Source organism: Macaca mulatta, chromosome 12, assembly GCF_049350105.2.
Source record: "Macaca mulatta isolate MMU2019108-1 chromosome 12, T2T-MMU8v2.0, whole genome shotgun sequence".
Lineage (NCBI taxonomy): Eukaryota > Metazoa > Chordata > Mammalia > Primates > Cercopithecidae > Macaca > Macaca mulatta.
Window position 1 is genome coordinate 13,673,275 of NC_133417.1, and position 13,335 is coordinate 13,686,609.

At 34.2% G+C, this 13,335-nt stretch overlaps 1 pseudogene; it reads right to left on the reverse strand.

Annotated features, from left to right (window-relative positions):
• Positions 1 to 609: 609 nt before the first annotated feature.
• LOC100430290 (26S proteasome non-ATPase regulatory subunit 14 pseudogene) lies at positions 610 to 13,093 on the reverse strand (annotated as a pseudogene).
• Between the last annotated feature and the right edge of the window lie 242 nt (positions 13,094 to 13,335).

A 13,335-nucleotide genomic window follows, 5' to 3' on the forward strand; every position in this document is an offset into this window, starting at 1 on the left:
TACAATGTCTATCAACTACTAATGACATTCCTCACGGAAATATATTTTTAAAATCTTAAAATGCGTATGGAACTAAAAAAGACCCTGAATAATCAAAATAATCTTGTGTCTCTTTTTTGAAAGACAAACATACAAAAACAAAGCTAGGAGCATTGCACTACCTGATTTCTAAATATACTACAAAGCTATGGTAACCAAGCATCATGGTATCGACAGAGAAACAGACTCACAGATCAACAGAACAAAATAGAGAGCCCAGAAATATATCCACACATCTACTACCAACTGACTTTTATTTTTCAAATTGTAAATATATTTTATTTAGTAAGCAACAATCAAAATAGACTTGTAGTACTGCTTTTTGCAAATATTAAATGGGATATTTACAAAATACATCCACTTTTATGAATTATTATATAACTTTAGAATCTGCAAAGACCCTGACTAAAGAAACAAAAATAATTGCATAGCTGAGACTGAAGATTACGGTGCTACAAATGATGCCAAATGTCTTACATTTAACCAAATACGTCTTTAGCGGTCCCTTAATTTTGAGCATTAGGAACAGAAATGTATACTGAAAGTATCACTAATAAATTTTTTGTTGTTTCAATTAAACACAACAGTATTCAACATAGCTGCTAAACAATATTTGAAGTCATGCCTAAATCCACTTGTTCCTCCAAATGACATTAGCGTTCTGCTAGCCAACACTCTTTATTGCCAGCTGTTTAGATGTCATCTCATCTTCTTCATCTACAGCCTTTTTGTAATTCTTGGCTAATTCTAGCATCTATTTTAATACTAAATCATCGTATTTACAATGTTCATGTAATCCTGAAGTGTCAAATCTTCCATTCAACTCCTTATGCAAATTTAGCAACATCTTCTATTCCAGTTTATTTTTCAGATAGTTAATAGTAATAGAGTAATAATGTCTGTTTCATCCATTAATTAATGCCTGAATAGATGGCTTAAGTGACTCATATTTGAAGTTGTTAGTCTTGGTTCATGTACCATCATATTAGCATTGATCAACCTGAAGGCATCACTAACAACCTTCCCTTTTACACTCTGAATGGAATCCACAACCACCTGTTAAAGATCTCCCTGATAAGGCTTCAAAACTCTGCTGAGTACTGATATCCACCCCAGAAACCCCAGCAATCAAGCCAGGTGACTGTGATGCCAACCAGTAACCATCTCAAGCTCTCCTGCCTGATTCAATACATGCACCATTTTAGCTTGGAACATTAGATCAAATGCCTCCACACTGACATCTGTGGCATAGCAAACATGTCAATCACTCTGATGGTATAATAATCAACAAATTTTCCAAGCTTCAGACCCATAACTTCCATTGGAACACCAGCATCACCTTGCTTTAACATTTTTAACAGTGCCAGGGAAGCAATACAGACTTGTTCTGCTGTTTCCACTACAGGAGCATCTGTAGGTGGCCATGACCCAGTCCAGGCATATCTTCTCCGAGTCTAAGAAGTCTGTCTATATTTCTGGTCAGTAACTACAATTCTTAAGGCATTCAGCTTCAATTTCTTGTTTGACAAATTTCTTCTTACCGAAAGTTCTTGCTATTTCTGGCAGGTGTAATTTTCCTGTGTGATGTGACTCTCCGGAAGGCCAACAGGGGCGCAAGGCCACAGTGCAGACCTTTGTCTTGCCGCTGCGGTAAAGCAAAGACAGAGGCAGCAGTTGCAGTGGCTCAGACTTAACCTGGCTCTTACTCCACAAACCAGAGATGAATCAGCCCAATTCCATTCAAAAGAGTTGCCTGGGTCTCCTTGATTTCTTATATATCATGTCAATAAATATCATATAAGCAAGTCAACGTGTCTACTCAGAATACTCTCTGTCTACATTCTAGCTTTTCACTGGACTCTGGGCAGCTTATTTAGATTATCTTTAATGGTTTAATATTTTAAGTAAAATATTTTAAACTCTATTTTTATTCAGAATTTTTATTGTTTTTCACTAAAAGGTTTTGTACAAATAACCTGACATGACTTACAACTAGAAATTGCTTTAAAAGTAATACTATGACAGAATTTATTATATTTGCATCTTAATATCAAAAGGTAATTTCCAATTGAAACTTTCAGATCTTACTTATTCTTTCTTATATGGGCATAACAATATATTATTTGGATTATTAGTGTATATTTAATCGGTGGAGTACTAATGGGTAAACTCCAAACTATTTGGAAAGCTTTAGCAATCCAAGTAATTTAAGTAAACAGAAAATAAAAAAACAAATTTGTAGAATATATAGAACCTTAATTAGAAAATTACATATTAGCATTATGATAAAGGTGTACCACAACAGCCAGCTCCCCATAAGAAAAAATCACAGGTAATTTTAAATTTAACAGAAATGTTTAAAGGGGAACTTTTATATAACCAGTAAATATTTTCATTACGTAGTCAGAAATTTCAAACAACATTTTACAATTTCTTTAGAGAGAACTTTTCTATAATCGTTAAATATCCTTTTTACATACTCAAAATAATTTCCCTGAACATATGGAAATTTTGTTTTTGATGGCCACAAAGCTAGCAGGAATCACAAGTCAAACACTTTTAGTCAGTAAAACATCCTTCTCACATTTGGCTGAAGGCACAAAGGAACTGTAATGTACGGGGTAAAGATAAACCAGACCTAAAAGTTCCATCCACCACATCACAACAAACAGGAAGAATAAATACTGTGGCTCAGAATTGCACGGCCGTCCTGAGGTGCTATAGCTAAAACCTGATCATATGTCTAAAACTAAAGGACATAAAACAAATAAGCAACAACAAAAATTACAAAAAAATCCATAGGATATAAATTTAGTTTAAGAAATTAGCTTGAATATTTCTCCAAGGACCAGGAAACTATGTTACCAAATAGATTTGAAAAAAAGAATCAAATATGTGCTCTAAAAAATGCAATAGCCAATATTTAAAAACATAATGTATGGGTTTACTAGTAGATAAAGAACACTTAAGAAAGAATCTGTGACGATAAATCAAAACAATCTCCAAGAATTCAGAAAAGACAATAGAAAAATAGGAGAAAAAACGTGGAGAAAGTGATTAAATGATTGGAGGAGACAGAGACTGGGTCGGAAGCAATACTGAAAATACATGATGAAAATGAGGTGCATCTAACAGGGGAGACAGCAGAACAATAATGACAAAGAAAATCTTAATAGGAGCCGGAGACAAAAAGACACATTCACTTTCATGTAATGATAGAATAGCAATATTAATAGAAGCTGGAAAATAATAGAAAAATATTTTTATTATCTTATGAGTACTTCCAGTGTAGAATTTTATACCCAGGGAAAAGAGTCTTTTGAGAAACAAATTAAAGACAATTTCTAGCCAACAAAACTGAAGAATTTGATAACAGAATAACTTTATTAAAAGAAAATTTCAAGAAAGCACTTTCAGAAGAAGGAATGCAATCCCAAATAGAAGGTATACTAAACATACAGAAAGAATGATTCAAGAAAAGGCTAAATCTATGATTAAAACTTAACATTCATCAGGGGTATTGCCCGAAGTTTTCTTTTTTGTTACACCCTTTCTTGGTTTTGGTATCAGGATGATACTGACTCCATAGAATGAGTTAGGGAGAATTCTCTCCGTCTCAATCCTTTAAAATAGTTTCAGTAGGGTTGATACCAATTATTCTTTCAGTTTCTGGTAGAATTTGGTAGTAAATCCACCTGGCCCTGGGCTTTTTGTGTTGGCAGTATTTTTTTAAAAAATTACTGATTCAATCTTCTTGCTTGTTATGGTGTGTTTAGGATTTTTGTTTCTTCCTGATTCAAGCAAGGAGGGTTGTATGAAATTTGTCCATTTCCTGGCCGGGTGCGGTGGCTCACACCTGTAATCCCAGCACTTTGGGAGGCCGAGGCAGGTGGATCACAAGGTCAGGAGATTGAGACCATCCTAGCTAACACAGTGAAACGCTGTCTCTACTAAAAGTACAAAAAAAATTAGCTGGGCGTGGTGGTGGGCACCTGTGATTGCAGCTACTCAGGAGGTTGAGGCAGGAGAATCACTTGAACCCAGGAGGTAGAGCTTGCAGTGAGCTGAGATTGTGCCACTGCACTCCAGCCTGGGCTACAGAGTGAGACTCCATCTCCAAAAAACAAACAAACAAACAAACAAAAACAAAAAAAAGATTTACGAATTCATAGATTACAGGACTCAATATGGTGATTGTTAGCTCTCCTAAAATTTATTTATAGATTCAGTGTAATTACAATAACTTGCCAAGTTAGGTTTATGTCAAAGTGCAAAGGGACACAATCCAGATACATCTGAAGATGTAAACAGGCTATGTGCTATCCTAGATTACAAGAATTGTGTTAAAACTATAGTATTTGAGATGATTTGCCATTAGTTCAGATATTTAAAAAAATAACAATGGCACAAGAAAGGAACTTACATGGAACCATATACTTAATGAGAACTTTGCCAATGAGATATATGGCACTGGCAGTTATTAAGAAAAGGACAGAGAAGCTTTTCTATTAATATTGATGAGGTATTTGTCTATGCTTATTTGTCTGTTAAATAGGATCTGAAGTTCATACCAATATACAAAACTCAAGTCCAGGTAGACTGTACAGGTAAGGTGAAAGAAAAGCTATAAAATAAAAAGAGAATATAGGAGAATATCTTCATCACTATTACACAGGGAACAACTTCTTTAAAGAAAAATAAAAGCAGTAAGTTATCACAAGTTAAAATAAATTCAGCCACATCAAAACTAAAAAGTTCTATTAATCAAAGAACATCCTAAACAGAGTAAAAAGTAGTCAATTCACAATATTCTACATAAGTATATAAATATATATGTATGGGTATATATTGATATAATGACAGACTAGAATTCATTATATAAAGAATACAAAGAAATCAGTAAGAATAAGCCAGATATTTTAATAGAGAAAGTGGGGAAGGGACACGTACAGCATTTCAAAAGCAAGAGGTAAAAATGGCCAAAGGCTGTATCAAAAGGAGGCCAAACACAGTAAATGAGGAATTATGTAGAAAGGAACATGGTTAGAATTCTAGGAGACTGAATTTTATTTTAGAGAATCTGTAGAAAATAAACTTCTGCATTAGAAATTAGGCACAATTTCAAAAAGATGATAAATGTCATAAATTATATTCAAATCCAGAAAAAAAAAACATGTATGATATGTTTAGGATTTTTGTCCCCACTCAAATCTCATTTTGAATTTGTTGAAGGAGGGACCTGGTCTGGGGTGACTGGATCATGGGAGCGGTTTCCCCCATGCTATTCTCATGACAGTGAGTGAGTTCTCGAGATCTGAGGGTTTTATAAGGCAGTTTTCCCTGTTCTTGCTCACTCTCTCACCTGCTGCCATGTAAGAAGTACCTTTCCCTTCTGCCATGCTTGTCAATTTCCTGAGGCCTACCCACCCATGTGGAACTATGAGTCAATTAAACCTCTTTCCTTTATAAATTATCCAGTCTTGTACCAATACAATGTGTGTGTGTGTGTGTGTATGAACTAACTGCCTGACACACAAATTGTATACTATTTTTTGTACATGTTTTGACTACCTGCTTTTGATAGACTCCTCATATGACATGGATTTTGAAATACTTTTCTGTAGGTTATAAAGATGATCTATGTTTTCTGTGGCATTATTGATAATCATTTTAGTTGATAGTTTGAAACTGTTTCTTTCAGTTTCATAATTGTAATTGATAATATTATGTCCTAATTGAGAGATCTCTATTAAGTTTGTTTGATATATCAGCTGTAAGACTTAAGGACAACTTAAATGTGCTTGCTGAGGAACATTTTCTTCTACCAGTTGCTCATTGATGCCCTCAGAGTAGAATACTATAAAATATTTTCTAATGTCAATATTCCAAGTCAAATTAGCAAGATAGTTATTTTTTCTCAATGTTTATATGATTCAATATTTTTAATTATTTAATCAAGTAACCAAAAGACTTATTTACTACTTCTACTGAGAATTCAACTCTTTTATTTATTTGAATGTACTTGTTAAAGGCGGTCTCAAAGCTATCGTTTAATGAATCATCACTTTTCGTATAATCTGAACAAAAATTGGTGTTACAATGTGCTTTTGATACCAGAAAAATATATACATATTGATTTAAACACCCATATTCATTATTTTATTGTTTTGTTAATATTCAACATTCGATTATTTCTGTTTTTAATCTTCAGTTAAATTATTTTTCTAAAAGTATTCTTTATACACTTTAAAACACATGTTTTAAAGTGTCAGCTGTTTAGTACATGCACATGGTAAAACCTTTGACTCAGTGTCCTCGTGATAACTCAGCATCTACATGATGTGGTATGGGGTAAATCAGTACAAAATATTCCTGGAAGTCATTCCTTACACATAGACTGCTAGCAATCACCTAATCCATACATAACAGTGATGGTCATCACCATGAAGCATTTCCATTGAGCATGGAAACTCAAACTTCATTAGCTTAAAAGAATATCTGCCCCAAAGGAAGTAAAATAAAACCACAATAAAATACACCAAATTTGCAATAATTAAATTTTCGTAGCAAAGGAAATTCTCATACACAATCGGGAATGCAAGCTACTAAAAAAAAAAAAGGAGAGAATGAAATTTGATTGCTTAGTGATCTTGAAGATAATCTCTTGACTTATTGAGACAGCCAAGTGGGAAGGGCTCCCTGGCAGAGCCTTCAAATGACCTGTGCATTGAGAAGAGTGCACACTGGGGTGGGTCACAGAAGTTCACTCTGTTCTTAGCCAGGAGGAACCTGGCCCCTTCTCTTCCTGGGTGGAACCTGGAATTCAATCTGAGGCCGGAAGCCCACGGGCAGGAAGCATACTCTCTTGCTTCGCTAAGAGTCTCTGTTTCCCCTTTTCTTCTTTTTCACCCAATAAAACCCTGCCCTAGATCACCCTTCAAATCGTCTGCTAGCTTACTTTTTGGTGCCCCTGTGACAAGGACCCTGTCTTTAGCTGAACTAAGGAAAAGTCCTGCAATGTTGTGACTCAGTAATTCCAACTTTTAAGCCTCAAGATAACGAAATATATGGCCACCAAAATACTCATACGATAATGTTTTTGGAAACACTGCTTGTCAAATCAACACAAAAAGTCATATATATCATCTGCCAAACGTCTATCCACACTGAATAAATTGTGAAAGAGTACGTAGAGGAAAATAATGAACTAAAGCTATATACGACAGCATGGATAAGGCCCACAAACTAATGTTGAGCAAAAGGAGCAAGTTGAAATTGCGTATACATAGTGATTCCATTTAAGCACATTTCAAAAGCAAGCAAAACTAACTTGTATTGGTTAGGAATGCATTTACAGATATAAACATGAAGCAAATAAAAAATTTAGTACCACATTTTATTTCAGGATTGTAATTTCCTCGGTTGGATTTGAGAGAGGGGTTTATGATTAGATAAAGGCATATCGGGTGAGGAGATTCTAGGGTTCTGGTAGTGTTCTATTTCTTTATCTAGATGTAAATTGGTGTTTGCTTTATGGATATCTATTTAAATTTACATATATATTTTATGTACTTTTCGGTAAGTATCTTTCACATTAAAAGGTAAAAATACACTCTGGGTATATGCTGATCCTATCAACTGCTTTCCTGACCTTGTCCATCTATTTTTCATCTCACCAGCCCTTTGTTTAATAGGAACCTAAAAATTCATATACTCAAATTTCAAATTCTATTTCTCTCTATATGCTGTCCTTCCCCTAGCCTGCCCTATCTCAGTCAAAGACAGTAATAATTCAGATCTCTGGCTCAAGTATACAGAATCATCTGTGATTATTCTCTTTTATTCATAGGCCACTTTCAATGTGCAAGAAAATCCTTTTGGCTTTGCCTTAAAAATCTATTCTGAATCTGGCCACCATCTGTCATCTCACTGTTAACTTCCCTAAGTCACTCTCACTTAGCCTTTTGTGATAGCATTCTTTCCAGAGAGGGGAAACTGCATTTGTATTTCTTCATTCACTTCTTTAAATATTCCTTAACCTTCTTGATCTCCTTCATACCTCCTTCTCTTGAAGACACCACATCTCCTTTAGCCCTTGCAAAACTTCACTGTTCTCTCTCTCTTACTTCTTCTGCCGCTGGACCAGTGAAAAACCAGGTACCCTTCTTAATATTTACACTGAATCTAAATCACTCTAGCTCCTTCTAAAAACAAACAAACAAACAAAAAACAGAAACAAAACAAAAAAACACTCGGTTTGAATTGACAGGAGACTCTGCCAGCGAGTAATCCACATTTATTTAAATATCGAGGTTCATTAAGATTCTAACTCCTGGGTGGCTGGGACTTTCTCCAACTAATACTGTGCAGATTCTTGGTGGTTTCACTGTTCTTCATACCCCCGCCCCAGCTCATTTCCCCTACTTCTCTTCTTAATAGTTTAAATCTTACGGTCAGCTATTACAGTCTATTTCCTATAACATTAGCTCCTGTCTAGTCTTCATCCATTCACAGAATTTCAATTCTGGTTAAATATCTCAAATCTTAGTGTTCCACATGATCATGTGAATGGATCTGAAGAAAAACTCACAGTGATTCTAAATGATTTCATCTTAAGCTCATGCTAACTACCATCAAGTCATCTCTTCATTCTGACTCCATTGTCCTGATCTACTATAGTTTCCACCCTTTCAGATGATTATTAATTTTTGCTTTCTTTTCAGTCCCCCAGAACTTCCTCTCAGTATCTTCACTATCAGTCATTGACCTTATTCCTTATTTCAGTGAGAAAATAACAGCAATAAGAAGGTAACCATGATACCTCTTCCATACATATAGCCACTAATATGAACCTGGATCTATAAAATCTATATTCCCTTCTGTTCCTATGGATGAACTGTCCTTGCTCCCAATTAAGTACTTTTTTTCATATATTACTTGAAAACTTCAATATCCACTTTTGTAAAGTATCTTTTTAAGTATATTGACCATATTTCATTACATTTTTTTCTTGATGTATAGAGATATTTTATACCTTTTGTATATAAAATTTGTCTTTTTAGTCTTTCTGACGTATGCATTGAACTTCACGGTCTTTTTGAATAGACAGGATTTCTTAAATTTTATGTAAAAGTAATATCTAGATTCTCATAAGTTATGATCCATACTTTTAGTATCCTATTTTAGAAACTGTTATTGTTTTGCCTTTTATAGGTAGTTCTACAATCCACCTCAAATTAAATTTGGGGAATGTGTGAGGTCAGTCTAAGTCTTATATTTCCCCCATACAATACCTGGTTGCCTCAGTATCTTTTTACTTTTCCTTTCTTTTCTCTCTCTTTCTCTCCTTTGATTGCTATTTTTACTGTTCTGCAAAGGCATCTACATCGTTATGTGTCTACTTAGGCATAGGTCTGTTTCTAGTCTCTTTATTCTGTTTCATTGGCCTAGTTGTCTAACTTGTGCCAATGCCATTTTGTCTTAATTAGGGTAGCCTTATGAGAAATCTTTATATTTGATAGAACAAATTCTTCCTACTCAATCTTCTTCATGAATGTCTGGGCTATTCTCAGAACTTTACACTCCCGTATTGTTCTAGATCCACTCTCTACCTTTGATCATGCTGCTGTTTGTCTTGAGAAACTGATTTCTATGGAATACAAAAACTCCTGTGCTGTTTAACTTCTGGTTGGGTTTAACCACTTGGAGGGAAAGCAGAGTAGAATGTATCAGAGCAGAACATAGGTAGTAAGTGAGATTTGGGTCCTTTTTTCCCATATTTAGTGATTTGGCTGCCGCACCCTGCTTACGGCCTCACTTCCAACAGACAACTCTCTTATATAATTGCCCTCTCAGGCATTCAGTAAGTTTCTTCCCTTTGCCCTTTCAGGAAAGCTTATTGGAGATGTAACCACAGCAACAACATATAACACAAAAGTCACAGCCTCAGCTTTATATTTGGTACTAGAAACACATAACTAAATTAATTAACATTTAAGTGTAATCATATTTTGCCCTTCAGGATAGTCAATCCATTCAAAATTGACTATCTTCCTCCATTCATTCATTGAAGGCTGTCTGCTTTCTCCTTATGATTCATGCTTTTTGTGTTCTTGTTTAAAAGAATTTTATTGTTTTGCTTTTTCTACCTAAAATTGATTTGGGGAATGATATGAGGTAGGAATCAATTTTTATTTGTTTTATATTATACCTAATGGTTCCAACACCATTTAGTGAAAAGATTGTCCTTTTTTTTCTGCTCTTAATTTCATATGTCTCATACCTTGTTTACACATGCCTATATTTATTACCCTATGTGAAACAGAAAATCATAGAGGAATTTTGGTTATTTATAAATAGGTGATGTGAAGTTTCAGGACAAACTGAAAGATACAGAAGCAGGACCTATATGTGCAAAGAGGCAAAAAAAATTAAATTAAGGAATTGTAAGTATATCCATAACATAGGTGTCTGGTGCCAATTATGTCAAAATGAGGTTGAAGGAGAAAAGAATGTGGGGGATTTCATTTTCAGGTTCCTGATCAAATCAATCTATACTTTACAGTATGACACACTGGGTTTCTTTTTTGATCTCATAAACCCACGTGTATGTATGTGAATATGTGTATTTATTGTCTTTACCCTCTTTATTTTATTACCATTTTATTTGCATTTGCATTGATATGTTTAGGTCTTACTTGAAATTTTATTGTGAAGTCCATTGTTGGACAAATGGTATAGGTCAATCAATAATGTAAAAATAATTCTTTAAAGTATTCAGATTTTATTCCAAAGTTTCTAGATTCTTGAGAATTATTCTACAGTGAAAAAAATTGCAGTTTCTAGGAAATAAATCAACATTTCAACCACTGAGAGTTAGTTTCAAGGTAAAACAGCTTAGCAGTGTAATCATCTGTCTACCCAATGTCTACAATGTAATGGGCTGGCTGTTTTGTTTATATGGTTATTCCTGAAATGTTAAATCTGATTAAAATGAATTATCCCTCTGGGTGCCCTTGCTTGCCATAAAACAGGTACACTGACAATGATTAGAAAGTCAAATTCTATAAATAAATTTAGAGTTACTAAAAAAAATACTGGACACAGTGAACATTTTATTTTTCAGTACGTTTTTTGCTGGTGGCATATCTACTTACGTGAAAAGATTCATGTTTCTCTAAACCAGGCAAACATTTCACATCTAATCCTTTAAGACTCCCTTTATATAAACAAATGTTCTTAGGCACTTAACAAATAAAGAATATAGATCTTTGCAGAAACCGTAAGAACATTAAGATGTTGAAAAGTTAATACTTCCAAGCTCAGCAAGGAACTAGAGCCCAAGAATATCAAAGTGGAACCATTCTATTTTTCTTATTCTCTGTGTGTGTGTGTGTGTGTGTGTGTGTGTGTGTGTGTGTGTGTGTGTCATAGTGGCTCCCTTAGAAATGCATTCAACGTTATAAAACAGAAACATTTAACAAAAAATTCTGATTAATTAAAAAATAATCTGCCACTTAATTTCACTAAAACATTGTCGAAAATGAATTAACTTTTCTGCAGGGTAAAACTTGATCATTCTTAAAATTATTGTAGCTGTTGAGGCTATAAACACATTGCCAAAGCCCTGACTACGAAAGAGCTATAAAGTTTACTTTCCAAAATTAGATACGTGTGTATTGTATTTTTTCAATAATCTTGTCTAGACCTTCCAAATTCTGTGCTTTCATTAACAAAGTGAGGATCAGGTGGGAAGATCCATCAATCTCTAGATGTTTTAGTTACTTCAGTTTAACATTACCTTTTCAAAGCTTCCAGCACCGCAATCGAAGACTTGTTTTTTCCTAGAAAAAACAAAGTGACCTTGTGAAAATAGCATAAACTTTGAATGAGATAAATACAATTTCTGTATATTATAACTTTACATATGACCTTAGCAAGTCACTGAATATTTCTGAGTCGCAGTATGATCATGTGTGAAATGGAGATTATAATACTGAGTTTATAATATTAAACATACGTATAATACTAATATTTGAGCATTCTACCCAATATATAATATCAATATTTTTGCTTAACTGATGAGTGTCAACTGTAGTACATTATGCCCAAGGACCCGGGAAATAGGTTTGCACTGGCACAGGATGCATTGATACAAAGAGAATAAAAACTTGTTTACTAGATTGTCAGAAACATGAACCACATGTAACACCTGACTGTCAAGCAGCTGCCTGTCCAAGTTCTATATGCAAGAAAGGGAAAGAATGTGCCACTAAAACCAATCCAAACTTTCATTTATTCATTGTTTACACATTGAACAAATGTATGACTGTTTCTTAAGATTCAGGTCTTGGCAACAGTGAATAAGGCAGAATTCAGATAGTCCCCATCATGGAGGTGACACAGAGAAATACTCTATCCATTTATTATCCATAAAATTATATATAATGCCCAATGGTAGATATGCCTCTGTTCATTAATTAAACTTGGTAATGTAATTTTGAGATGATAATTATTTTAGATTATTAATCCTGAATGTTATATAGAAGTTTTGAGATTTTTTAATCTCAAAGATTTATATCTGAGCTATTTGACTTTCAAAATATTTTTGGTTTTGTTTTTTGGCCATGAAAAAGTCAATAATAACTACATATGTTACTAGAAGAGGCCCAGAAAACTCATCCTCAATGCAAATCTGGGCATGCTATTGAGCATATGAGCACATATGTCCTGTAAAAACCAAACATTAACAAGCATGGATGTGCTTTTCTTTTAACTATAGAGAAGTAATGAGCTAGGCAGTCATTTTAGAAACCCATTGTAAGCTTTGGAAACTTGAAGGGGACTAAGATGAATTTTTTGCTAATCTGTTCAAAACAAGGGGGTCTCCCCAACTCACACATGCACTCTTCTCAGCCGCTGATGTCAGAAAATACACCTCCGTATGTTGAAAATACATTGCAGGCTTCATTTGTACAATGTGAGAAAAGAGCTTGCTCATTTGTTTCTGAGCAGTTGACACAAACATTGCTCTTGTATTGCCATAGTTGGCCATATTTTCAGATATTTTAGCTGGGAAGTTTCACGAGTACCATAATAATGATCTTAACTACTAGTTAATAACTCATTAATGTCTCTTTTTCTCATTTTCCACTCAAATTAGATACTATTAGGCTTACTTAAAGTTGAGGTAATTAACCTATTTCTAAGGCTGCCACTTCGATTTTATTATAATTATCCTGTACATAGGATAATTATATGTCCTAGCTTCCTTGGGACAGTTCGGTTTTGCTCTTG